Genomic DNA, 27,295 nt, shown 5'->3' with positions numbered 1-27,295 from the left:
TACCCAGCTCTGTTTTTCTCTACCATTTTTATATTTAAGACCAATGTGCATCGATATCTCCTCTTTAATCCTTCTTCTTATAATTTCGTTCAGGATACCAAAAATGGTAAGAATATATCAACACCCATTAGACAATTCGAGACCATCTTAAGATACCCAACATTGTAAAAGAACGTTCAAGATAATTTTCAACACTTCTTAGACTTTTCTAAACCATACGGTAATCTCAATACAACTCAAAGTATCGGGTAGTTTTGAAAAAATCAATAATCCCAAAGCAAATTATCTTGCGACCATGCAGACACACAAAAGGCCTTTAAGACCCATCATTAGGGTCAAGAACGTCCAAAACTCGTCAACAGTCTGTAAAGAATAAGAAATTTAAAAATAGTATTGAAAACCAATTCAAGACTTCAAATAAATAAAAATGATTAGGGTCATTCAATTAAAAACAACTCAGTGCATGTCAAGATTGTTTGAAAATCCAATACCTTTCAAGACATCACAAAACCGTACAAATACAACGACGCTTCACAGAAAATTCAAGTTCATTAAGACATCTCTGGATATATCTGTGATACAATTTAAAAGCGAAGTCAGAGCCTATGACATAAATTTATCTGATTGTCGAATTGTTTCAGCTTTTGAAGAAAAGCTTTCAATATTTTCTATTTCTTACCTCTAAAAAATTTTGTTAGGTGTTAAAATTTGTATTTCTACAAAAAATAATACATAAATAACAACAATTATTACAAAAGTATTAAATTCCAATTTAATAAAATGTAAAACTCCCAAAAAATGTCGTCCTTCAATGTAAAAACAATATTTTCAAAATACATATTCATAATTCAATTATTTATATTTTGATTAAAACATCTCATTTATAAGCTTTCCCGCTGTTTCTATATCTTTCTAAGTTAAAACCTGCATCAAATTGCAATCTTCAAATTCTTACTCTCCCTACCTACCTACCCTCTTAATATTGTACTTTACCAGGAACGAAAAAAGCAAATAAAATATATTAAAAAAAAACAGCAACAATATGATTTCCCTTGGTATGAAAAATAGTAATAATCCCAAAGAAAAAGAAACGAGGTACAAAAAAAGAAAACAAACTTCATAAATCCTTTTTCGTGTGATGAAACTTTAATGCGAAACCATTTTCAATTTATTCTGAAAAAAAATCTCCATTCGCCCAAGTGCACTGCTTCGCTTCGTTTTGAACTCAGAGCTTAATTAAAATCCCACCTTTACCTACTTTCAGAACCGCTACCATCCGCATAATCAAGAAAAAAAATATTACCATCTGCCACCCTCTCAAAAAAGGAAAACAGAAAAAATAGGGCACAATATGCAGGGGGAGTTCTATCTGTACACTGTACAAGTGTACAGTTTTATATGAATGCCTTACCTGCTGTTACGGCTATATACAGTAGTTGAATAATTTTTCGACCAAATTGACCTCATTTAGATGAGGAAAGCCTCCAGTCGTGTCTGGCTTTTTAGTTAACTAACAAGGTAACAAGAGATACCTTTTCCATTTCCTAGCTTCCATCAGGAGAAAGACAATAGAAACACGCCATAGCCATAGTAATTTTTCCCATTCCATCCCAATCCTAGGATCTACCTAGCCATAGTTATTGTGTTGCAGTTGAAGGCTTTCATATTTAATGGAAAGATATTTAAAGGATACCAGAGAAAGTTAGCTATGGAAGGATTCTTTACAACAATATTTTTCTCTTTTTTCTTGATTTTTTTTTGTATCTTTTATTACTTTTTATTATTGTTTTAAGTACATAATTGAGCTACAACCGTTAGCGATTTTAAGAGAACAAGTTTTTATTTTAAAGGTGTTGCTTTATAGTTTGGTTGGTTTTTCGACACAAGGAAGGGTTATGATGGGAAATTGACAATGCTTGAGTAATTAGTCGGTTTTCTTTATTTTAGTTTAATTTTTTTCGGAAAATATGGTTAAACTATCCTACTGAAAGCATTTTAATGAGGGGGGGTAAAGTTTTTTTGGTGGCAATAGAGTTTTTGATGAATGATGAGTGCTGATAGAAGCTTGTGACACAAAATTTGTTTTTTCTCTTTTTTTTTCAAGTTGAAGTTAAATTGAAATCTATAACCCTTCCAACAAAATACTTTTCTCTTAGATGAGAATATCTTGAAAACACAAACTATTTAAGATTTTTCCATTAACTCTTGAAAATATGACCATTTATTCAAATCGTTATATCAGTTCCAAGACCCCAACAACTGGCAGCAGTTTGATGATCTTCTAAATTGTATCTTAGGTTTAAAAAAGTAATTGGAATCTGAAGAGGAAAATCTAGAATTTAGAAAAGTGGGATTGGCGGTCTTACGGAATTTATTTTTTTTACATTTTTACAAAAATAAAACGTGTCAGTTTCTTATTTACTTCACATTCGGAGTTATTGAAGTTGGTCTTATTTATCGTATTGAATATTTTGACATTTCTTGTTGTTTTTGGAGTGATGTTTGTGTATTTTATCTATACGTTCGATACTAAAATTTCGTCTAACATATCTCAAGTTTAAAACAGACAGGATATTGAATTTTGTTTGACACATAATAATATTCAAAACTGTTTTTTAATAGTTAGTTTTTCACAGCTAAATAACCTCATTGAATTAGGTTACGCAGACAAATTAAGTTACCTTCGGCATGATTTTAAAAAGTATAAGGCTGGAATTTGACATCTGTCAAAATGAATTATTTCATTTAATTTTAAAGTCTGAAACTTTCGGAAATGTACTGCCTGGCTATCGCACAACGCATACACTTTTAAAACCTATTACAAAACTGGCGATTCTAACACAGCAACATATAGTACTTAAGGAAAAGATTATGGTTTACATAATCCTCCAACTGAAGAAGAAATCTGCAGAGACTGGATTGGTAGCAGATATTGCAAGATATCGTTTCGCTCGTATCTCTGAAAATATCGCTGCTGCAAGTGAAAGTGTTACCGAAGACCGAATTTGTCGATTCCTCGACATTCTCCGGAATCAGGACTGTCTTACAGCACATCATGACGTATTTTGTATTTGGATTTACACCTTCATCCATTTAAAGTAAAGCTCACACAACGTCGTAGATACGTCGAATGGGTGCTAGAACAACAGGCGGTGGCCGGCGATTTTTCGAACAAAATTGTCTCACTCGGTGGGTATGTTAATACACATAATTTTCATATTTGGGGTTCTAAGAATCCTTAAGTATTTGAAGAAAGGCCATTATATACACAAAAAGTCACTGTTTGGTGCGCTCTTTATTCCGGTGGTGTGATTGGAAATACTGCTTCGAAAACGACGATGGAACGACTGTCACAGTCAATTCGGATCATTATGGTCATATGATAATCGTTCTTATTATGCCTTCTGAAAAATACGACTTGGTGAATATGTGGTTTTAACACGACGGACGGTGCCAAATGCCACACAACTCGAGCGAATGAAGTTTATTGCAAGAGACATTTTCTGGCTGCGAAGTTACTCGTCATTATGATATCGCGTGGCCATAAAGATAATTTTATTTAACACTGCTGGACTTGTTTTTGTGGGGATACGCCAAAGACTGTGTTTATTTTTATATGTGTTTTTTATTACGTTTACCTTTCAAACCGCAAAAAGGAAACCCTTTATTTCAAGATTATCACTTCTTATCTAAGTACTTGAGTTGTTTGTTTAGTAAAATATTTTAACTTTGATTAAGTTTTCACCAAATAGAATGTATTTAATGGGCTTTTATTTCGGATAAATTTCAGCTCTCGTAAGGGTTGTAAGACTTTTTTAAAAGAGATACCATATTTTGGTACTTAGTAGTTCAGAAATTTGGTTAACACTTACTTTGACAACGTATTTTTTTCACGATTCTCTTTTTTTCAAAAACAAACAATTTTTGGAAAATCATTTTTTATTTTTTAATCGATCTCTAATTTTTTTATTTGTTAAAGCTAATTTCAAAACTGATTAAGGTTGCAATAAGATATGCTTGAACCCAACTACATATTGTACGATACATTTCTCTCTCGGAATATTCTCATATTTCACCAAACATTACATTTTTAAACAAAATTTTGTAATCCTTTTTAATTAAAAATAGAAGCGAAAATTAAACTTATTTAAAAACGCTCTTTCTCTATTCCCTAACTGAACACAACTGGCAAAGTGACACAAAAACTATAAGTCGAAATTAAAAGCCTAAAAGTCTTACCTCAACAATTAACTGAATCATTTTCGTAATCGAAATAAAAAAATGCATACTCATCCTTAAAATTAAATTAATCAGAACTCTCTTCTTTGAATTAAATATTAAAATAAAATAGTAGGAAATTTCGTTCTCGTTGATTCTCATTGATTAGTGGCTCAATCACTACAAATAAATTATACACTGAAGGATGCATGGTACTGCTAACACCATCCGCTACTGATCATCATTAAACACTAATTAAACTTATAATATTAGCCTCAGATATAATATTTAAAAAATATATACTTTAAAACGTAACTCATGACTTAAGCAGAGTCCCTTCTGTGCTGGCAAATTCTTATCAATGTCATAGCTCGTTTTTCCAAATTGTACAAAATAAACTTAATTCTCTTTGAGCTTATAATAAATACCACTAGATGGAATTATACATTGCAAGGACGCATGTTACCTCTCACACCAATCCGCTACCTATGATAATTCAAAATAAAACTAAAATGTTAGTCACAGTCAGCATATTTCAAAATATACTTGTTAACCAATTGAGAAAATATCGAAGCAAAACAGCCTCTATGCTCGCAGATTGATATTAATGTCCAAGGTCTGTTTTCTAAATTATATTACATAAAAATAAAATTAACTTTAAAATTCTGAATTAAAAACAACATTAGTTTCTGAAACTAAAAGACCATACAGAGCTGTGGACTTAGTATTGAAATACGGTCATGATTTTGTGATATGTTACTGTTTGATTCTGGATTTTGTGAAATAATATTTTCTAAAGAGGGAAAATAGAAAAAATTTTTGAGGGCAATAATAAATGAAAGGAGAGTTTCAAGAGCAAACTCAAAAAAGGTTTTCATATGAAACTTAATAACAATGTCAATTTTCATTGTACCCTTAAGCAAACAAAAATTTTGAATGGTGAATATAACTAATAGAAGAGAGTTTAAGGTTAATTAAGCAAAAGGGGATTGCTCATTTTATAAGGGACATCCGGCCCGGAGTGTACACCAATGAATTTGGTATCAAATTAAAGTTTGTTTTAAGCCGGATATATCTGCAAAAATATTTTGTCGATAACTCATGGGAGATCCGAGATATTTGAGATTGAAGTTCGAAATGTCCAACCATTAAAAATCAGCACTTTTTCGACATAATGCTAATATCTTTGGATACAGAATTATGATTCAGATTAGAATTATGTTTTGCCACACCCATTGCCATTAAAATTATTTATTTTTCTTTGAATCATTATTTAGTTTATAATTATTTATTATTTTTCTTTGAATTAATTTAATTTTGTTGTGTCGATATTGTGATAACAACTTCTTTTTTATTCTAATATTTCCACCACTTTAATTAGAATTATTTATTTTTTGTTTTAATTTTTCCACTATTACTATAAGAATTATTTTTATTTTGGTGTTAGGCATAAGATTTTTTTTGTATCTTAGGAGCATATTTTTGAATTATTATTGTCAAAATGAATAAATTGTTAAAGAAACCCTAAAAATTATATATGAAAATAAAGGTTGTAAACTAAGCCACTTATTGGTGCCAAAAAAATTAATATCATCATTGAATTTTTAAAGATATTGTTTTACAAAAGTTTGCCTAAAAAAAGCTGTTATTCAAAGGTTTGATCAAAAATAACTCAAAATATATAAATCATAGAAATGTAATTTTAGTTTCATTTAAAAGATATTTTTGACACCTTTATTTTGATACCTTTTTGATTTTTTTAACTTTTATGTATCCAAAGATATTAGCATTTATGTCGAAAAAGTGCTGATTTTTAATGGTTGGACATTTCGAACTTCAATCTCAAATATCTCGGATCTCCCATTGGTTATCGACAAAATATTTTTGCAGATATATCCGGCTAAGAACAACCTTTAATTTGATACCAAATTCATTGGTGTACACTCCGGGCCGAAAATGAGCATACCCCTTTGACTTTTTGCCAAACTTTCTTAAAGCAGATTTGAATACCGCCCAGGGTCATGAATATTGAAGGTGTTTCTTTTTTATTCAATGACACATAATTTTAAAACCAATAATTATAATAATTAAATCAAAAATAATTATTAGAAATTCAAAATGTAGGTGAAAATTACTGTAACTTTTAAGTTTTTTCTTGTAATTCGAAAACTCTTAAAAATTCATGTATGTTTTAGAAACTTTTTCTCGAATGTCATTTAAAAATAAAAGTAGGGGTTGTAGCGGGCATGTTTATCTTAATTGTTTGCCTTTTGATAAAAATTAACACCGTGACGATTTCTTAAAAAGGATACAGAAAAATTGCTTGTGTTATAGGGTGGCTCAAATTAAAACTTATTTTTAATATTATTTTCGTTGGTATTGAAAAAATAATGAAAATGACATACAAATCAGTTTCCAACTACCAATTAAAAGTATGTTGTTAAATACGGTCTACCATACAAATTTTTTAAAGCTGGCTCGACATTAAATAAACAACGGATTTTTATTATTAGGAAATGTTTTAAGAATGGAGGCTACAAAAGTAGGATATTCTTGGAGTTTCACAATATGGAATTGGAATTGGACAATATTTTAGTTCTTTTCATTCAGAATACCTTATTCTCAAACCAGAGCTCAATTTTAAATACGAATTTGGACTGACAGCGTAACAAGTTACGCACAGACTCGAGGACATAATGAAGGAATCCTTAACAATCAAAGTACCTATCTATTTCGATTAGAACCTCAAAATTTTTGCAATAAATTATTCAAATATTCTTGTGTTATTGGCCAAGTAAAAACTGATTCCTTAGTTTGTACTTTTGTTGTTGTAGAATATGATGAACACTTTCCAGTATCCAACCAAGAAAAAACATTCAGAAATTAATTAAAAAATCACAACAGAAGCTCAAAAACTAAGCTTTTGTTCGTGCTTATTGTCATGACCATCTGTACAGCATCATTCATGTACCTTCTATACTCGTATGTCCTTATCTGAGCTGTTCTAAGTTTCAAGATAAAAAGTTAAACAAAAGAAAATCCAAACAAAAAAGGAAAAAAAAAAAACAAAACAAAGCTGAAAAAAGTAGCAAAACAAATCAACAATCCAAAATCACAACTGTGAAGGAAAAATCGAAAACTAACCAACGTTAACGGCACACAGTTAGATTCTCAATAACTCTTGGACAGTTTTTTCTCCCGTTTTAGTTTTCACTTGGATTTTCCAGATATGTGTACCTACCCAAGAAAAAAAAGGATAAAATGTGGTCACGTTTGTCAACATAGGAATCCATATCTAACTGTATTTAAGCTGCAGGTGCAACGGATGAAGCAAAAGGAAAAATGGAAGGAACAAAAATACGTGTAGTGTCGCAGTACGTTGAGATATCCTTGCAGACAATTTTAATCGAATCAAGGATATTCGTTTCGTTTCGATTTGCTTTTTTTTCAATTTTTACTTCTTCTTTTTTTGTTGTCTTTATTTTTGGCTTTTAGTGTCTTTGCACATAAGATCAGATTATCTGCTCTATTTGACTTAACTTGACCAGGACTTTGGACGTTAGGTTATTTGTTCTGAATTCAACCACCACCAACACCACCTGCTGCCTGATGGTCATAAAATATAGGATAAAGGAAACAAGCCGAAAAAAAAACAAGGACCAATCTTTTGCTTTATGATGTCGCACCGCACATAAGGAGTCGTTTTTCGAACTTGTGCACAGTTAATTGGAAATTCCTTGGGTTTTACTGCTTTTTTGGCCTTTCATGTGATAAAAACCCCAAAGTGTGTTAGCTACTTTGCCCTATATAAGAACTTTCTCTTCTTGCTCCTTTGCATATTATAGTTGAGCCTTGAGTCCTTAAGATTGCATTAACTTCAACTGGATTGGACAAATTATCCCCTTAAGGACCAACCAACAACACACAAGAATCTTTGAATTTGATTAAGCCAAGTATAAAGCAGGTATAGAAATCTTGAAGAACAGTGTTCCTATCGTCTCTTTGGTCCTTTTATAAGTATCTAGGGTAGGAAGTAGTAAGGTACACGGTTAAATGTGCTTTCTATGTGTCTGGAAAGTTAATTATTCAATCCTTCGAGTTTTGGTCTATTTTTTTTTTTCAATACGAGAGTTTTTTTTGCAGAGATTTAGTACATAGGGTTTGTTTGAGGTGCGGCACAGAATATTAATTCAAAAAACGTATGGAATATTTCGGTCTTTGAAACTTTTTTTCAAAAAGGGAAAAGTAAATTTAATTGATTTTTGCATAAAATGAGGGACGGGATGTAACTTTTTGAATGGGGAACTTAAAGTTTAGTGTTTTTCGTAAGGACTTCTAAGTGGTTGAAAATTGTCTTCACATTACTCCTAGGTAATTGAGTTAAGGTTTATAACAGCTTCATAGAAGTAGCTGGAATAATTTTTGTGTTGCTCGAGAAGGATAACTTTTTATCACATAGTTTTCTTATTTTTTTAAGATCATTGAAATGTTAAAACATATTTTTTCTTAAATTTTGTAACTCGGAAACCGGTTTACATTTCTAATATTATTACACATTTTGAATTACTCTTGGAGGATTTGTCAATTCCTCGCTAGATGCAGGACCCCTAAAAAAAATTAAGATAGCACACGCACGGATTGAACCCAATACCTCTGGCATCACAGTCCACATGCCACGGTTACTACTTACTTACATTAAGTCGACTTATGATATTATTCCATTTTATTCTAAAAATAATTATTTGAACACAAAAACATTTCAAATAGTTTGTGCTCCTCTATTACCTACAAACTTAAGGTATAACAAGTGAGTCCTACAATACCATGGAGTAAATTATAAAATAAACAATGCCACCTTTAAGACATTCATTTGAAAAGTTAGTTTTCAAATGATAACGTTGCTGCCAAAAACGGGCCACGAGCCATAGCTCGAGATACCTACAATCCTACATTCATATACCCACTTACAACATCAAGCTGAAAATGATATTAAAGGAAGTCAGCTACATCACCTTACATATAGCTTATAGTCGAGTAGTTATATAGTGTATAGTGTATCTGCTTTCCTTTACGAAAATGATATAAAAGCGTGCATAGCACTAATTGCCTTTACATAGACCCAATTTGGCTTCTATCCAAGTCAACTGCGGCAAAGACCGTCTATTATATATTGTACAATATAGTTCCTGGTAGCAGACGTCCTCCAGTTCTCATTCTTCATCCTCATCCTGATATTCTCTGGTTGTTCTTTTTTTCCTTTGCTTGGTACACTCCAAAGTATAGGAAGGAAATGTTGTAGCTTCCGCCCGATTCCAATCTAAACACTTTCACACGTCTTTGACTTAATCCTGCTCTCAAAATTTTGTTTCTTCTTTTTTTTATTTTGTTGGTTGGTTGTTAAAGAAAGAAAAGTCTTATTGCCGTTATCCGCTTTCGTCCCATCATCAGAACACCCACAACCTACAACCTACAATCTGCAACTACTAACAACTACAACCATATCTTGCCAAAGTGGCCATGTCCGTTGTCAAGATTTATGCTTCCATGCTTCTTTCGTTCTCTAATCTAAAATGAATAAAGGAAAACAGGAAAATACGATGAGCTTGTGAATAGAAAACTAAAGCAGCATGCAGTCTTTCTTTGTAAAGACAGCAAGACAGAGAGAGTGAAAAAGAGAGAAAATGAGAAAGGAACTTAAAAACTTAGACCAATATAGGTTCCATGTACCTATACATAGACGTATACAAAACGTATAGTGGCAGTAACGTGTTGATTTAGAATCTCACTTAGGGACCACTAGTACCACCTTATGCTGCTCCTGTTTCTGCTTCTGCTGCCTTTGCTGTACAAAGTACAAGTAGGATGTAGTAGGTACAGATTTTTTCGCTTGTTCGTCCTTATTCGTCCATTTTAGGATACCTATTCATTCTCAATCGCTTTGCAACACAGAATGAAAAAGCTGCTGCATAATGGAGGATTTACGAGACGTTGTTCCAGTAAACCATTCTACTTAGGATGTAGGTACGAGTTTAGGTAGGATAGGATAGGAACCTAGTGTAGTTTTTGGTTAGCTATATAAAACTACAAAGAATGAGGATATGGAGGATGTGGATTGTGGAAGTCGAAGCAAAGTCGGAGTCGAAGTGGTTCTAAAGGAGGCTTGTAGCAGTTAAAATAGTATAAACATTGCTACACTCTGTGACGGATGGATATACTATAGATGCAGATGGATGGCTGGAGGCAAGGATAAATGGGTGCGATGAAGGGGAAGGAGGGGGCGTCGTCGTCGTCGGGGAGTATGCATAAGAGTTTGTCATTTTGCTGCAATGGTTATATGATGCGACACACTAAATTTAAAGTGGTTGGTTGTTACGTGGTGTAGAAATAGCACAATAGCAGCAGTATAGATGTGGCAGAAGTAGTTGCAGGAGCACCAAGCACATGTGAGTGCAGTTAAGTGAACGAGGAAGTAAATTACTAAGCAACATTTACCTTAAGTTGTGGTTTTTCTTATTTTTTTAGAAATGCAGAGATTTTTGTTCGTTCTCTTTTTTTGGTTAATTTGTTGCTTAGTCATATAAAATAAAAGGTATGCAGCTAAGCTATGGAGGAACTTGAACTCACTTTTCAACACAACATTGAAGGTTCATACATTATGTATAGGTAGAGAGACGGGAGGTTGAAATAAAATTAAGCTTCAAATTTGCTTTGGAGGTCCAAAGTAGCGAAGGTTGATATAGTTTTTAAATAAAGTAGATAATACATTTCAGTACAGTTCTAACGTAAAATTGAATTGTTTTGGAATTTTCATACAAATGTTGCATTATTTTTAACTTTCCAATTTAATTTTTTGTAATTTATTTGACTTATTTCAATCAAATTTTTGACATACATCGACTTTTCATGGTACTTAAAATCTCAATTCATTGCTTCTATAGCGATTTTTGCGTGTGAACATTTTTTTCTTGATTATTTCTAGAAAACAACAGACATATTGATTTTTCATAAATTTTGCTCAATAAAGTAATTTGTTGGCTTTTATCTTTTTGGCAACACTGGTTTAAACATCTGACGCACGTTTCGTGTTTTGCTTCACTGTCAAACATCTTCAGTTTGTCTAAATTTTAACCATGAATCGTCTTACAAACTAACAACGCTTGGCGAATTATTGAATTTTATTTTCAAAATGCGTGTTCTGTTAAAAAAGTTCATTGCGCCCTTCTCCCATTTTATGGTCAGTTAAATCGACCCACTGAAGCGGTTTTTAGGCTATTGTGTCTAAATTTCCAAATTTACATTGTTGCACATTAAATCACCAACAAGCTTACGTAGAGTTCGAACTGAATAAAATATCGCATCTGTTTCGGTGAGTGTTAATGATGACCATTAATTATAGATTCGTCGCCGTTCGCAGCAAATGGGCCTCTGTTACTCAACAACGTGGAAGGATTTAGCTGTTATGCCTTTCAAAATACAGCTGGTGCAAGAACTGAAGCCAAACGACCTACTGCACTGTACAATTTTTGGTGAATGGGCTCTTGGAAAGTTGGCCGAAGATCCACTCTTTTACCGAAAAATTGTGTTCAACGATGAAGCGCGTTTTTGATACGTAAATAAGCAAAATTGTCGATTTTGGAGTAAATATAAACCAGAAATATTGCAAGAGCTACCAATGCATCCAGAAAAAGTCACAGTTTGGTTTATGGGCTGGTGGCTTGATTGTTCAGCACTTCTTTAAAGATGATGCGAATTGTAACGTTACGGTTAATGGTGAGATGATATCCAACTTTTTTTGTCCAAAATGCAAGAGCTTGATATGACATGTGGATTCAACAAGATGGTGCCACACAGCACGCGCAACAATGGACTTGTTGAGAGGCAAGTTCGGTAAATTTTATTTGGGGACCGGTCAATTGGCCGCCTATGTTAAAGCTTATGTCTATACAGACAAGCCCGATTCAATTGACGCATTGAAAGACAACATTGAACCATTTATTCTTGAGATGTCGGCCGAAATTTAGGAAAGAATATGCCAAAATTGGACTAAGCGAATGGACTATTTGAGGTGCAGTCAAGGTCAACATTTGCATATAATAATCTTTAAATATTAACATAAACCGTACCTCCGATGCAAATAAAGATTTCATTAATTTTTCAGAATTCTATGTGTTTTTTTTGAAAAACTTTCCTATAGCTTTTAAAAAACCACCTTTTATAAATAAAAACATCTAAATGTGCATTATGGCCTGTACAAAAATTCATTTTCTAAGTTCTTTTTAAATATTAAACAAATACTGATAAACGTCTAAGAAAATTTTATTCAATAAGTAATAATGTCAAAGAGATACACATTTGTTAAGAAAATAAACTTATAAAAAAAGAAAATTAGACAAACGTTTTTAGTATTTGGTTAAATTTTTGGACAAAATAAATGGACATTTTTTTTATCAATTATTTATAATTTTGACAAAGTTGATGTTTATGTTTGATTTGATTTTTTTATAATTAAATGTTTTAGCTCTAAGAGCTTCAAATCGATACCCACCATCTCTTTATCGATTTTAAAGCCGCGTATGACAGCATCTATAGGGAAAAGCTCTACCGAGCAATGTCTAGTTTTGGCATCCCTGTCAAACTTATCCGTTTGTGCAGAATGACGATGGAGAATGCACGCTGCTCTATCAAGGTCGGAAAAGATCTTACCGATGCATTTGATGTCAAAAAAGGTTTTAGACAAGGCGATGCACTGTCATGCGACTTCTTCAACATCGTTCTGGAAAGAATTGTGCAAAACTCAACCGTCAACACTAGAGGCACAATCTTCCAAAGATCCATCCAATTACTCGGATACGCAGATGATATTGACATAATTGAAAGATCAAAGCGTGATGTCAGTGGAGCGTTTTTGAGCATTGCGACGGAAGCGAAGACGATGGGTTTAGTGGTCAATGAGGGCAAGACCAAGTATATGATGTCATCAAAAAAGGACACTGAACGACGACGTATTGGACAAAACATCACCATGGACAGCTATAACTTTGAGGTAGTTAAGGACTTTGTCTACCTAGGCACCGCTATTAATGCAGACAACGACACCAGCGCTGAAATCAAACGAAGAATAACTCTTGCAAATCGCTGCTTCTTTGGACTTAGAAGGCAATTTAGAAGTAAAGTCCTCTCTCGAGCATGTAAAATCACCATCTTTAAGACACTCATCATCCCGGTTCTCATTTATGGCGCTGAGGCCTGGACCCTGTCAAAGAAAGATGAGAGCGTCTTAGGATGCTTCGAGAGAAAAATTCTTCGGGTGATTTTTGGTCCCGTACGCATAGATGGAGAATGGAGGAGAAGATATAACGACGAACTGTACGGGCTGTACAGCGACACTGACCTAGTTAGCAGAATTAAATTCCAACGGCTTAGATGGCTAAGTCATGTAGAGCGGATGGACATCAACGCTCCAGCCCGGAAGGTCTTCGAATCCAATCCCGAGGGACGGCGCAGTAGAGGAAGACCGCGACTCAGGTGGCGAACCAAGGTGGGAGAGGACCTCAACCAACTTGGCGTGCGAAACTGGAGACAGCTAGCTAGGGACCGAGCTGGCTGGAGACGCTTGTTGGTTGAGGCCCAGGTCCGCCCCGGACTGTAGCGCCACCTTAAGTAAGTAAGTAAGTAAGCTCTAAGCTCATTCAAAAATTGTTGACCCGTTTTTGAGATACGTATCTAATTTTAAAATAAAATTTGAAGTTGACAGTCCAATATTATTTATAAAATATATGATCTTAGTTTATCCGAGAAGCTCAAAAATATGGTTCTTATATTGAAAGAAGTTTAAAAAAAAATAATAAACAATTAAAAAAAAATTAGAGCACCGTTTTCTAAAATATTTGAATATGCGATATAAAAAAAATACCTCAATTTCAAAGTTTTATAACAATCGATTGCTTAGGGTGTTAAGGCGAAGACAAATAGACAGAATTCGATTTTTCTACCACATCAGGTTCTTAAATTATTCCATTCAGAAAGTGATAAATATAATAAAAAGCGGAGTTTCTAAAACATAATTAAAATACAAGACTACATTTTCTGATTATTTTGCAAAGCACAAATTAATCTTTATCTTCTTGATACATTTTTTATCATTTAAGTATCTCACTTAGTTTTTGTGATTTCTTATTTGTAATGAGATAAGTCTTTATTTATGGTTTTGAAAGTCTTGAAATTTAAAGTTAATTTGTAGTGCTGATTCCGAGTTTAAACTCCAATTTAAGTTATATGGACACAAATTTAGAAATAACCATTTTCAACATTTTTGAAAGTTTTTAGTTTTAATGACTTTTCATTGCAATGTATAATAATATAATAATACAATATTTTATAAAAATTAAGTCTTTTGGTTTGGCAATAAGCCGTTTACCAGATTGACATTTTTGTATTGTTTAACATAGTTTAAAATAAGTTCAATTCAAAAAAAAATATTTAATTATAAATTTATGGTATTCATTTTGTTTTTTTTCCAAATAATGTATATATTTTCAAAAACTGCCATTTAAATTGTTTCACTTCAAAGTACATCATTCGAAATTTATTTAAAATGGGGCACACCGCAATAAAATGAAAAACATCCTCCCTCTCTTGTCCAATATGTTCTCAAATTTTCTTCTAAGAGTAGTAGCTCCGTCACAAGGGTAGAAGTTTATGACCCATCCCCAGAAATTTGCCAGTTCTTGCCATTCTTTGACGTAATGCGCGTTTTTTTCTAGCATATGCTTTAGGACAATTTTCGGCAGGCGATCCTCTTCCATTTGCATGACATTAACTATATAACCATAATTTATCCTTAATGTTTCCAATAGAAGTGGTGGACAACCTGTTTCCAGATGGATCATGTATTTGGGGGTATTATTAGGTAGCCTAAAAATGCATTTTATGCAGTAACGTTGGAAATTTTCCACAGATTCAAAGTTAACATATCCCCACACTTGTGCTGCATAAATCACTCGGATAATTTTTTGCTTTGAGCTATGCGTTAAAAATTTACTTTAGATGAAGGTACTCCAGACTGAACTAAGGGCTCGTTTGGCTTCGGCTAATTTAATTTGTAGGTGTTTTTCCACATTGAGATTAGACATTATCAAAAAACCAAGGTACTTATACTCTCTAACAACTTCAATGATGTCGGTTTGATAAGTCCATCTTTCGTTTCTCGGGAATCGCCCTCCTCCGTTTCTAAATACAAGAATTTTCGTCTTTTCTAAATTCACAGATAATTTCCAAGTTTGGCAGTATTTTTGGAGTCTGTTATTTTTAAGCTGCATTATACTATTTACTGTGTAGGAGAGAAAAACAATATCGTCAGCATACATAAGGCCCGGTATTTATACCCTATTGATTTCCACCCCGCCTCTGATATCGTCTGTTATGTCATTAATAATCAAGATAAATAACAACGTGCTCAAAATGCAGCCTTATTTTAAACCCATCGTCGTTGCAAATTTTTCAGACAAAAAGTTTCCATGCCACACCGCCGCCATATTATTCTCATACAGAGCCCTTATGACGTTTACTATTTTACTGCTTATACCCATCCTAAAAAGCTTGTAAAAGAGTGCTTCACGTGGCATGGAATCCAACGCAGCTTTGAAATCTACAAATAGAGCGTACAATTTTTTGTGCCGTTGATGGTATATTTGTGCAATGTTTAACAAGGTGAAAATCTGATCAACAGTCAAATAATTTTCCCTGAAGCCTGCTTGAAATTCATGCAGAATGTTTTTGTTTTTATCCAGTCTGTAAGTCTTTTGAATATAAGCGCTGTAAATAACTTAGAAACAGTATTCAGGAACGATTGCCTCTATAATTTCCTGGGTTTAAGAAATCTCCTTTCTTATGAAGTGGTTATATGATTAAATTTTTGAAACTCTGTGGAAAATCATTACTCTCAAACAATCGGTTCAATTCTTTCGTAAGGGCTTGAGCAAATTCTACGGTACAATTTTTGAAGAACTCGAAAGGAATTCCTTCTCCTCCTGGGGCTTTATGGGTTTTTGTGTTTTTGATCACTTGAAGACTTGCCGCAAGGTCAAATGGTTGATCAAGATGATCGTCAATTTAATGAAGTTCCGCATACTGAATTCTGGGGAAATCTGTGGAGTATTTAAGAGAGTTCAGAAGTGTGTACAATGTACATAAATCACGTGATTGTAGGCCAGTTGCAATTGTTTTTTTTTTTATTTTAAATGTTTGACTGCTTTCCGAAAGTCTGATGAGCATCTGCTACTATTTATTATTGATATTTTCTGTTGATCGTTCTCTAATTTTTTGGAATTGCACATATTTTTAAATTCTTTGACAGCCTTAGCGTATAGACTTTTGAAAATATTATTGTTGTATCTCCTTAATAATTTAAGGAAAACAAAAGACTTGGTTCTTGCCAACATGCAGTCTTTGTCAAATCATTTTTGCTTACTTTTCTAGTTATTTCCTCTAAATTGCGGTGGACGTGGGGCGGTTTTTTTTAATTATGTGTGTAAGTTGATCGTTACTCGGTGTAGCTTCGACTGTATATAGATTAAGGAGTTCAAGGTTTAAAATAGTTTGGTAAGTATTTGACATTCTCTCATTCCAAAATTATTCATTCATTCATTATTCAAAAATTTCCATTATTTGCCAATTCGATTGTAACCTCTAAAGGCACATGGTCAGAAAAAATCTGCTTACCAATCCGAAAATCCGAAATCAGGTTATGCCAGTTTCCAGTTGCAAAGCAGTAATCTATAACAGAGCATGATGTTTCCCTAAGAAAAGTCTATTCCACCTAAATCTCCATCACAACTTGACAGTCGAAAGCATCAGTGAGTTCAAGTATTTTGCTTCCCTTGTAATCACATACTTCATCTTTGGATTGACGTTTGGTTTTTCAATATCGCAGAGTTTATTCCTGAAACAAAATTATTTTGAGTCAGTCCTATTTAGCCGTTGAAGTCTCCAATAAGAACCAAGTTTGTTGAATTGAGGTAATATAAAAGATCACTCAGTGTGTCAAAGTCATGTTGCAGTTAAGATAGATAGGCAATATGTAGTAATTTTTCTTATCAATTTTAAGCTTAATGAAATGAGAATTATCTATCACCTCGAATTTTAATTTTACTCCTAGGTTCATATGGTACGCTAAAAGCTCCCCTCCACTGGCTCTTCCGAAGATGTTTCTTTTAACAGCAGGTAACCATTTTAGTTCATAATTCATACAAAAGTTTCTAAATCTACTGCCTAAAATATCTTATAAATGAGCTTCTAATAGAATGAAAATGTGGAATTCATTTAAAAAATTGAAAAATTCAACGATGGAAAGTTTATTTTTTAGTTCAGCAATATTATAACTTAACATTTTAAAGAACGTATTTTTTGATTCCGGTAGACGGCTGCCTCTTGCCATGCCTGTATTTGGATTCAAAGTTGATAGCTCTCGTTATTGTTTTCACTCATCAATTCAACCATAGTATTTTTTACACCTGTCGACAAGTTACCTAGAATTTCATTCAGAACTTGCATTCCATTTGAATTTCCACATTTTAAACCTTCTGAATTATCCCAGGTGAAAACTTTATCCAAAACATGCATCCTATCGTCTCTCAGAACAATTTTTTTCTTTGGAAATTGGATATTCCTGACGCAGTACCTTCATCATCATAAACAATTTGGATCTTCTTTGGCGGACATTGAATGGGAGATCTTTATTAATAGAGATTCCTGACGACTTAAGCTGCCTCGTATTGCGCAGTACACTCGAAGCTATGTGTTGAGATTTCATTTGGACCACAATTGTTGCTTTGTTGGGGTCTCTGGATGAAACTTTATAAGCGTTGTCGATTTCGGTGTTTGTGTTGAGGTTAAGCAAACCCAAACAAATTGATTTGGCTTTTTCGTACACGTCAACATCGTTCTCAACATTGAAGTTGAAGGATAGTTGATTTGGAAAATTATTACTTATTTTATTGAAAAATAAAACTTCTCCATGAATTCACATAGCTTCAAAAAGCTTAATATAAAATTTTTGGAAATTACAAAATGTGGTACATTAATTTTGAAGTTGAATTCTAATTAAATTTAAAAAAAAAAACCTTAGAAAAAGTGTAATTTTTATACGGTTTGGAAAACAGTTCAAACAATATCTTAGAGAAATCTTAAGTTATATGTTAAAGTGGTTGAGTTTTAAACAATTTTTAAAGTTCATGCTCTTCCAAAGATGTGTTTAACTTTGTTACTTTGTGTTTAGTTAAGGTTAGGTTAAAGCAGGTAATGCAACAGCAATGGTTGAGAGTAAGCACATTGGCATATCTTTGTATTTATCGTGCGTGCTCCTCAGTGTATTAGGATGGTTGAAAAACGATTGGTGTGGATCTAGGTTGAGGATGCTTCTGGTTTATAGACAAATTTCAGAGTATCTTTTTCAGTGGCAAATATGAGTTGTTGCAAATATTTATGGACACATTATATAAAGAAAGATCTTAAGCGTCAACATTAGATGAACAAATGCCAGTTTCAACTCCCCATCCATCTTGAATCTAACTGTAAGAGCTCTTGGAGCTACTGTGTTAAAATCAAATTATTTTTGTGTTCCCAAGACCAAATGGTTACAAAGCAACTTTAGCTGATGCAAGCTGTTATTAACTACGATGATATCCCCAAACCTCTTCACAATGAAATCTACTAAAAAATTAATAAAGGAATTTAAAATCTTTTCAACTTCAATGATTTTATTTTTTTTTTTAATCCACCCTCATACTTTCTATTGGAAAAGTGATTATACTGACAACAAAAACTCTACCAAAGTGCTGATGCTTTTGAAGCTACGTATACTTTTGTGATTTCTTAATGTCAAATTGAAATTTAATGTTTTCATAGTTCTCAAAGTATTGAAAGTTTTTTGACAGCAAGTGTATCAGATTAACTCTTGCCGTAGATGATGATGATGAATAAACATGCTGTTTCTAAGATGATGGTAATGGAAAATTGTTTCTTTGAAGACTATTAAATTTCACTTTATACAACACACCATCACCCAGTGTCAGATGTTGTTGCTTTTGCTGTTGTTGTTAGTCTCTATCATGATTAATATTTCAAAGGTGTTCTTGAAAACTTTAAGCCATAAAATAATAAGAGACACCCCCAACGAACAACGCCTTAAGTTAAAACAACTTTTACCACTCCACTCCACTCAACTCACTACTCTTTTCTTGGACGACAAGTCATCCCCATCTACTCTTTAGCATCGCTTCCTGTATCGCTGGCGCTGCTGCTGTTAGAAAGATTGTTACTTGTTACTCTTGTTGGTTGGTGAAGTTAACATTACTTCTCAAAGTCATTCCATCATCAGGATAGTAGTTTGTTGGTGTTTTGAGTTGAACCAAACACAATATCGGCTTAACCATCCCTCAGAAACAACAACAACCAACTAATTCTCTTTCTCCATCTTGTTGTTATACCTTCCTATAAAAGTTGCCCACATTTTGTTTTTTTGTATGCTTGAGGTTTTCATTCCAACTTCCTAACCGACTTCCAACCCTACTACTACCCGGTAGCAGATAGTTAAAGTTCTACAAGAGATTAGACAGTAAACTAGCTTTTGAGTCCTGACAGTTGGAAGGACATCGACGCGGAAGTAAAAGAGAAAGACACAGGACGTCTTCTCCGTAGGTTTTAATAAGAACTATATACAAATGTTTTTGGCACGATGACATGTTGAGTGATATATACTTTTAACCACCCCCTATCTTCTCTTTTTGAGGAAAACAATTACATTCAAAAAATAGGTCTACATTTAGTGAAGTAATATCTACTAAACCACCTTTTTGTATACAAAGAGAGACAAACTATCCTTAACAGCAGCGTCAGAACCGACTGTGACAAGTTTGACATTAAACCTGATTGCGGTTACTTCCGAGAAATATATAGTAGTTTCTTGCTTAAATTCACATTTTGACATAAATACTAACTACATTTTAATCTTTAAAGAAATCCAACTAAACCACACAAGAATCATTGCTCAAGCTAAAGGATAATAATTTGTAATTAAATTTTCATTTTCAATCTGATCCTTCGAGTATAATTTTGTATTTATTTATTCACAAAATAATATTCTATTTGTGTTGTTTTACATGACTTTTCTACTTGAAGCTTAAGCAAGTCTTAAGTCCTTACATTTCTGATATAATCTAAGGGTTGGTAGGAAGAGCCAACTTGTTACCATTTTTGATGGAAAGATAAAAACAAATTTTACTCACATTTTGACTCCATAAAAATTTGCATAATTCCATCATCTTCGTTCGAGGTTAGAGAGGTTATAGGACATTCAGACAGTTTTGACAGTGAAGTGCTACCAACTGAGATTGTTCACCCACAGAGCGAGGGAGAGTACACTTTGAAAAATAAAACATGCGAAATATCCGTGGATTGATTTTTCAGAAATAATCAGGTGTAGTCGATATGATTGGATAGTATAAAGCCTGAATCTTGTCAAACCTTAGGGGACAAACCAAAGTCAATATTAAGCATAACTGAATATAATTATCTTTAATTTAAAACCAGAGTACAAGAATTAAGCAATTCTTATGGAAATGCCTGCAAATAATGGGGACTTCCAATAAGCGGTTTCATTTTTAGTTCCTTAATATTTGGGCACTTGTCATTTTTGAGGCTGCTATCTTTAAGCATTTGACGAACAACAACTACGAAACTACATTTTATTGGAAAATCGTTACAAGTATACTTAAAGACAGCATTTTTAAACAAATCAAATTCTTTTTCTCGAATATATCACGACAGAAAACAGTTTAAACTTTACCCAAAATGGGAAGTTTCAGTATGGGTCAATCAACAATTCTTTTTGTTAAAATGATACCTCTTACTGCAAAACCCTCCATACAAGAAGATAACCTGCTTTTGGAAACAAAATTCTGAAGAGATTCTTCATATTTCTTCAATGGGTTTGCGCCTCATTTGAATTTGAAAAGATATAACTTTTTTGAGTAACGTTGCAAAAAAGCACTCATACGTCTTAGTGAACTATTACAAAACCTTCACTTAAGCGTTTTTCTGATCCAAAACTTCTTATTCTGATTAAAAGAGGAGACATTTAAACACCTTTAGAGATATGTACAAACCATTTTTTAAATTTTTTTTCAGTGTAGATGAAGAAAACATAAAACATGCAAACAAGAACTTCAAAGAAATAAATGATGAAGAACGCGAACAACAAGAAAATTTGAACTCATGAAAAAAATTGACTTTCAACATCTCGAAAAAGAAGAAGAAAACAAAGAAAGACGAAGAAGAAGAGATATAAGATGAAGTAGAATGTCAATTTTATGATGACAGCTCATAGAATGACTGAACTGATGAAAGCCCCAAGGATTTCACCATCCAGAACTGTGGTAATATGGCTTTAAAAAATAATATTAACATTGTTTTTTTCCATATTTTTTAGGTTTTTACTGTATCTTTCTTTGTGTTTTTTGTTTTTGAGGAAGGGGGAGGGAGTGGTTTGTCTGATGATATCCGGAATTTTGTCGGGAATTTATCGATAACATCCTTCCTTTAATATAGAACAAGGACAAGGACGAGTGGTAACGACGATGAAGACTGGGACCCTTTTGATGATGAAACAGCAGCAGCATCTGACACAGCATGGCATGGCGCAGGGAATATTTTATTATGATATCCGCGGGTGCGAGTGGGGGGTAATATTTTCAATGATTCCTTTTTTGGTGGTGCGATAATATTGATGAAGATGATCTGAATGATGAAAATGATTGTAGGGTCGGTCGATTTTCAGCTATGATGATGATAAATACATAAATTGAAATAATTTTTTTTAAGATAATCGTGTATTTTTGAAAGAATATAAAAGTTATTGTGATGTGAAGAAAATATGTTGTAAGCCATATCTAGAGAATAATTTGGGATTGAAGGGAAAATGTATTTTTGCTGTTTTACATTTTTCCATAAAATAGATACTGTCTTGTTGAAGATGAATTATGTCATGAAAAATGTCTTAGGGCGGTAAATAATTCAAGCACAAAAAAATATCAATTTGTCAGCGGTTGAAAAATCAATGTGTATTATAGATAAACAGATGAGCATAAAAGTTTGAGTTTCAATAAATATCAATAAAGAAATTGCTTGATTTTAATAATAAAAAGTGTTTTCATTAAAAATAAGACTGTCTTCATTTTTATTTTTTTTTATTTCTTACTCAAGCAAGAGGAAGAGAAAAAAAGGCATTTCTTTTAAAAAATAAGCACTTATTTACATTTTGTCAATATAAATGTATGCCATATTTTACGCAACTTTGTTTTCAAAATAAGTTCGTTAAAGACGGTAGGTATTTTTTTAATACAAATTTGTTTGTTTAGAAAAACAAAAATTGAAAATTGTTCATTTAAATTTTTGTGATTTTTTTTTTAAATATTAATCTACTTTATTCAAGTTGTACCCGTGGCGTGGTCTTGGGTTCGAATCGCGCGAATCGAGACTTTTGTGTCTCCTAATTTATTTGTAATCTACTTTATTCAAAAAACAATTAACATTTATGATGTTTAAAAAAACAAATCTAATTTTATACTCCGATATTGTGATAAAGAATTATTATTCAAAGGTTAATTAATTGACTTTAAGAAATTTCGAACATTTTTATTTACCAAAGTATTGTTTTACTCTTTGATATCCTTAAGGGTCTTTCAGGAGTTTGAAATCATTCACGTTAACATGCTCACTTGAAGTAATGAGATATTATTAATAGTTGCATTCAGTGTTTGCCGACTGCAGTTAGTACTGTCGTTTCATGATTTTCTATCAACAAAAAATAATTTGCACTGTTGGTCCAAATCTGATTTAAAGGCATAAGCCCCTAACAATGATACAAATTTTAACTGAACAAATCCGAAGAAGAAAATACATATTTCATTGGAACAAATCAGATAAATTCTTCAAAACTAAACTCAAAACAACATTTTTGAAGTTTGATTTAAGCTACTTAATGTAAATAAAAGTGCTGAAACTGTGTAACCAAAGAAAACGCAATTTATTTAAAATGGACAACAAAAGTAACCATTGACGGTGGATATGAAAGGTTTAAGAATATTTAAATTATCTCTTAAAAAAATGTTTTTGAAATACCCGCTTGTCATATCTGAAATATATGATAAAACAATATGGTACTTGGGCGTACTTACGCACTTTTCTTGGTACACATATTTCTCAATAAATCTTTCTCATCCTATTACCTACATAATATAAGAGATTGAACAGTGCCAATGAAATAAAATGACCGAATCGACTGAAATAAATGCCCAATTTATGCAAAGTACAATAATCTGCCACAAAAATTTTTTTGGACCTTTCTTTAAAAAAAAACATTCACAGCAAAAACACACATTATTTTAATAAATGTTTATATTATAATAAAATAAATTAGGTAGTGCAATAGCTTATAGATACCCGGAGCCTAGTGACCGATGATTTTTAGCCATTCCTATGTGCCAGTAAGGTTGTGGATGGGGTGGACCTACAATGAAAAGAATTACTCTTAGACGGTTTGTTAATTTCTAGTAAATGGCTGTACCAGTGGAGAAACCTTAAAGTGGCATAAGCGTAATGCTACTTGTATCGAACCAAAATTAGAAAACAGAATGGTACACTCAGGCGTATACGCCCTTGTCCTAATATAACGATAATAATTCTTCTATGGACAGGGTTATCAGTTATGCGGTTTGAAAATTGAACGTCTGATAACGTCCCATCGCGTCTGTCGATTTGTCTTGCTTAAAAGTTTGTAGGTTTTCGTGTTATATGATAAAATAGTTTGATTTCAAAATCTATTTTGGTAAACGAGATTTTTATTCGAAACCAATTTTTACAAATTTTAGTAGGATTTCTTAAGAGTTCTTATTTTTAATATAAACAAATATTCACTAAATATCGAGAATTGAACACCAAATTTAAAAAGTCTACTGAATATCAAAAAAACATTATTTTCTGTGAAATAAAAAAAAAGTTTGGAGACAATATTTTAAATTTTTGAAAAGCTATTTGAGTCGAAAATAAATTATTACCAAGCTATGGTATTGTTTTTTGTTTTAAGGTTTTTATTTTTGTAAAAAAAACTGTAAATTTGATTTTTATCAAAAATAATATTTTTTAAAAGATTAAAGTAGTTTAAATTCAATATCTCAAAGTTTTGAAAGATATTTGAGTCGAAAATCAATTTTTACCAACATTTTTTCATTTTGTTTGTTTAGGTTTTTATTTTGTATAAAAAAACTGTTGATGCGATTTTTTTCAAAATTTTTCAAAATGTTGAAAACAATATTTCTTATAACTTAAAATTTGTTTCGATAGATATTTGTGTCAAAAATCAATTTTTACGAACTTTTGTTAAATTTTCTTTTAAGTTTTCATTTTTGTAAGAAAACGGTCAATACGATTTTTCTTAAAATTTTCCTGATTATATAACCTTTTCTTTGGCAATTGATTTAGAATTTACAACAAAAATTGACTGTTGATATGAAAAGTTTAAGAAACTTTTAACTATCTCATAAGAAAGTTATTTGGAAATATCCGCCTAAGGATAATAATTTTTCTATGTACAGAGTTATCAATTTTGCGGTTTCAAAATTAAACTTAAGTAAAACACATAATTAATATTTTTGTTCATAATATTTGTTTCCTATTAAAAATTTTGAATGTTAATACTATATGTAAAACACTACATTATTAAAATTACCTATTCTATTCTTTTAAGAAAATTTTCAACCACTTTCTTAAAACATATCGGGAAGTATCTCAGTCATAACTTGACAAATGTTGGTTTTTAAGTGCTGTAGAGTTAAAAATGTATCTGCATGATAGCCTCAGCATTCGTAGCCTCACAAAAAGAGCGGTTTTAAATCGCCAGTTGATATCACCACGATGAGAAATTACGCGTTCAGGTGATGTAATGTAAAATGTCGAGTACTTTTGAAAACTCAAATAACCAGCTTAGCATACTTTTTTTTAAAAATCGTTTCTTTTGTATTACTTTGAAATATTAGCAGCCTATTGATTCAAATATTATTTATATGTCATATTCATGGCCCATCTTATGCCAAAAAGAACAAAATTAACTTCTATATACTTTCTATAAAAAAATTATGGGTTATCTAAAAACTCGAATTTCTTTTTTAAATAATTTTATAATATCAGGGAAAATAATATTTACATGAAACAAATTAATTAAAATTACTTAGAAATAGAGTATTTCAGTATTTAAGCTAGGGTAATGGAAGACTTTTAAATTCTGTGAGTGCAAGGAAAAGATTTAAGAAGTCAGACAATCACTTATGAAAAATATAATTAGTTTTTTAAGATTCTTTAAATTTTACTATTTAATTCTTATTTAATGTTGACTTCATTATCTTTAAAAATTCTAACGAAATTGTATTCTTTTTTATTGAAGCTTTAATTCAGTCGAATTTTTTTGAAAATATTTGAAAAAAAAAGGTTTTGCTTATTTAAAAAAAAATATTTTATGATAGAAACTGAAAATATTGTCAATAATTTGCTATATTTGTTTACATTTAATTTTGCGTTCCTCTATGATTCCTTAATATAATTTTTTTTTAATAAATAAATAAATTGGGTGGCGCAACAGTCCGTTGTGAACCAGGGCCTAGTGACTTACAACTCTCAACCATTCCTGTGTGCGAGTACTGTTGTCAGGAATGGAAGGGAACTACAATTTTAGGCTGAATCCATACGGCTAATTTGAGAAAGCACTTTTTCATGACAAGAATTACTCTTGAAGGATTTGTCAATTCCTCGCAAGAGGCAATACCCGCGAAAATTATTTTTTTAAATTAAGGTGGCATAGGCAGGGATTGAACCCAAGACCCCTTGCATGACAGTATAACGCACTTTTTTTTTTTTTTTTTTTTAATTCATTTTTATTAGTTCAATCTTAAACCTATCTTAAAGCTAGACAAAAATTCAGAAAACTAGCCTAATTATCCATTACTTACAACTAACTTAATGGTCCCATACGGACACTCTAAGCTTAACTATAACACTAATTACTAATGCCTTTCGGCCTTAAGATCTATTTTACTTCAATTTAAATTTTATTTATTTTGTTTTCATTAGAAAATTTTGAAAAAACTAATGTCAATAACCATTTTTATTTAACAGTATAACGCACTTACCATCATGCCACTGATACTACTTTTAAATCTTTAAAATAAAGTTGATCTTTCATTGGAGTCACCATGTGTCAAGAATAGGGGGCTCTAAAACCATAATTTAAAATGCACTTTTTTTTAATCTTCAAAGCTATATAAATGTAATGTCCTCATGTAGCATATATCAAGCCAATAACCGTTGCAGGACTTACTTTAAAAAAAAATGGTCAGAAACGCCCTAAAAAAATCAATGGGCGATCTTTTTTTTAAAATCCGAAAAACGATTAAAAAAGAGGCTGGGATGCGACCCACACTGATTACTTCCCATACCGTCTGTCGATTTGTCTTGCTTTAAAGTTTGTCTATATCAATTTTTACCAAATTTGAGTACTATTTTTGTACATTTTTTTTTATGAAAAGACGGACTCTTGGATTTTTATATAAAAATTACTGAATATCGAAAACAATATTTTCTGTGAAATAAAATAAGTTTGAAGCCAATATTTTTAATTTTTGAAAAGATATTTGAGTCGAAAATAAATTTTTAATAACTTTTATACATTTTTTTTAGGTTTTTATTTTTTGAAAAAAACTGTCAATTCGATTTTTTCAAAATTTATACTAATGTTGAAAACAATATTTCTTATAAGTAAAAATTAATAAGAAGCTATTATCTAAAATCTTTAAAAATATATTTATGTGGAAAATCTTTTTTTACCAACTTTTGTTAATTTTTACTTGCGACATATAGGAACTATATGGCAAGTTTTGCATTCGTGCAAAATTTCGAACTCGAGATTTTAATCAAACATGATATTACGATGGTAGACAAGTCGAAAAAAGTGGGTCCCGCGATTCCGTCCGGT

Source organism: Eupeodes corollae, chromosome 2 (genome assembly GCF_945859685.1).
Source record: "Eupeodes corollae chromosome 2, idEupCoro1.1, whole genome shotgun sequence".
NCBI lineage: Eukaryota > Metazoa > Arthropoda > Insecta > Diptera > Syrphidae > Eupeodes > Eupeodes corollae.
The sequence above is the reverse complement of the archived record's forward strand: the minus strand, read 5'-3'. Positions refer to the sequence as shown.